This window comes from Frankliniella occidentalis, unplaced genomic scaffold (genome assembly GCF_000697945.3).
Source record: "Frankliniella occidentalis isolate FOCC.00 unplaced genomic scaffold, Focc_3.1 Scaffold12, whole genome shotgun sequence".
Lineage (NCBI taxonomy): Eukaryota > Metazoa > Arthropoda > Insecta > Thysanoptera > Thripidae > Frankliniella > Frankliniella occidentalis.
The window spans coordinates 955,663-958,362 of NW_026267142.1; the positions used below are offsets into that span (position 1 = coordinate 955,663).

Sequence of the window (2,700 nt, forward strand, 5' to 3'; positions counted from 1 at the left end):
TTTGTCAAGATGAACTCGAAACAATAGTTACCTTTTTACATTTCTCCCGAACCACTACCCCCTTCCCCCCTCCAACTTACGTAAGTAAACACGTAAACCATTCGAAATATCACTTTCGTTTTTTCTCACCGGACACTTGCGAAACTTCGTTGGTCGAGTTCCGCAACTCTAAAACTTAAAATATAACACTCTGTTTGACAATCTGACATTTTGATCACTTGTAAGAGAGTAAGAAAGTCTCGAAGTGGCGCAGACACCGTTCGGGCATGCTGGGAGCAGGGGTGGCCCTCACTCAGGTTAGCCAACGTAACAACAAAAAGCCGCTGTTTTTCAAATTGAAAAGTTAAATATTTAAACTCAAACCGTTACGAACGAAAAGCTCCCACTTGTTTTTCCTTGAATTATAGATGTTTAGTCAAAGTCACCTTCCGTCCATGGACAAGCCGTTTTCCAGAAAAAGTGGAACGTAAACACAGACAGACAGACAGACAGACAGACTCACGACGGAGACATCGCCTGACCCCTCATTGACTTGGACTGAGCTTCGCTCAGCGACAATTTTCCCGGGGGACTGGGAGTTAGAAAAGTTGAAGCGGTGACGGACGAACGACTGGACTGACGCAGTGATGTGAAAGGGGGGGATTTGGGATTGAAAAAGAGGGGGGGGGGTAGCTTCCGGGCGCATGGTGCAGCAAATGGCTGATGTTCCCACCGGCTTTGCCGTGCACTGCTGTAAGACCGCGCAAAGGGGGGAAAAGGGAAAGGGCGAGGGGGGGGGGCAATGCGCACGGGATTATGCATTATTATTCGTAATTAGATCAGTTAGAGACAGCCTAATTGTGCGGAAGGCTCTGCTGTGTGTATGGGGCTCGAGGGAGAGGAGGGGGTGGTGCGTCTGCTGCACGGACTGCTGCACGCCCCGCCCGCCCCGCCCCGCCCCGCCCAACCCTGGTCTCAGCCCGAATAATTAACTGCAGTTCAACTGTTTCTTCATTGGGACTGGAAGGGCGGGGGCTGCGCTGCCGTGGCCGCAGCAGCGCTTGGCAGCGCCACCGCGAGCCGTTCGTTGAATATGCCTTATTTTCAGAGCAGAGAGCGCTCAGAGTAACGCGGTCGGCTCTGCCCGGAAATGCGACGTGTGTATCTGATTAGTTGTCGTCGTGGTCGGCTGGTCAGGTGACGAGGCGGCGACAGGCCGCGCTGCACGTGACGGTGCGGACGAGGGGGTCGAAGGGAACGAGTAAATTATTGTAAATGTTGAACCTGGGGTTCTCACCGGTCAGGGAAGGCAGAGAAAGGTCGGGGTAAAAGTGTGACTGGAAGTCAGGGAAAAGTCATTGAACTTTAATTTGGGTCAGGGAAATAATTCAAGTGTTGCAAATGCAACCAGCAATGACCCCATCTTTGCGCTCCAGTTATTCGGATGGAGTCAGGGAAAACCGCGATGTTGGTTTTGTTTGGAAGCAGCCAGAGCAAAATAGAAATGGGTATATGGTACATAACTGCGGCTGCAATAGTTGCTTGTAATTTATTTGTTTTATTTTCAGAAACAAATTATTTCGTATATTTTTAGACAGTCCCTTGTGGTCTGTCTCTACCCGAAGGTAAAAGTTTCCCGTTTTGATAAATATTGCCGGTTATCGTTATCCAGTTTTGATAAAGATTGCCGATTGACGTTCCAGTTCCAGTTTTGATAAGCCGATTGACGTTGATATAGATTTCTCTTGCTATAATATTAGGCTGTGGGGGAAGGCTTTCCGTCCCGGCCGTCCGTGCCAAGCCCGGTGGCAGTCCCCTGTCATCGCTCTGGTTGTGTTATAAACATAGCGCCCTTATCCCTTGCTTCGCGCCAGGCCATGGTGGGCCACCCGACCCCCACTTGAGTCTCGCAGCGCTGCTCCTCGCGCGCCCCGCGCCCCAACCCCTGCCCTCAGCTCATTCGGCACCGCGCGCCAATGGCCCGTCCACTTGAGAAGTGGTCTCCAGTCTGATCAAATTTTAAATTTGAACCAGAACGCTCTGAAATATGAACGTGCTTGTTTTCGCGCACGCAGAAATTACGAATTCAGCAAAATTTGAATGGTGATTCTAGCATAATTTGCTGATTTTCGTTGTTTTTGATTTTAACCACAGCTTTCTGAAACATGATAAAGCGCTCCTGGGTAAGGTGAAAGTATCCCGTCTTGATAAAGGTTGCCGTTGCCGATATTGCCGAAGAACGTTTCAGTTTTGATAAGCAGATTTTCAGTCTTATTTTGATGCCTTATTGAATTTAAAGGTACAAGCCTTAGCGTCTGTATTTTGAATTTGCTTTTGGAGCTGGACTGTCTCGTTACCGGCCGGCAGGCCAGTTGTTTTTTTTCAGGAGAGCGAGTGTATACAGTCGTGTCCAGAGGTAGTGTCCCAATTTTCTTCGAGCGACTGACGAAGCAACGGCGCACTGGTGCAGGGTGGGACCGCGGTGCTGAAATAATTCAGCGCACAAATAATCAGGTAATTTTTATAGATTTCTAAATTATTGAATTCACAGGCACAGTTCCAAACTGAACCGTCCCTTTTACTTGTGTACATTTACTACTTCTTGCTCAGTCTGCGGATGTTTTCTCGTCGGCTGGACCAGAGGTTGGGTTGGGGCGTTGTGTCGCGTACATTCCATTCGAAATTACAGGGTGATATGCCCGGCTCCCATTCTATCCACCC

General features: G+C 49.1%; 1 protein-coding gene across 1 annotated transcript in view; it reads left to right on the plus strand.

The window, feature by feature from the left end:
* Positions 1-2,405: 2,405 nt before the first annotated feature.
* LOC127748753 (uncharacterized) overlaps positions 2,406-2,700 on the plus strand; it is a 161,350-nt gene continuing 161,055 nt past the window's right edge. The window contains exon 1 of the mRNA XM_052263537.1: positions 2,406-2,493. The gene's annotated coding sequence lies outside the window, so the exon portion shown is untranslated. The remainder of the gene's footprint in view (positions 2,494-2,700) is intronic.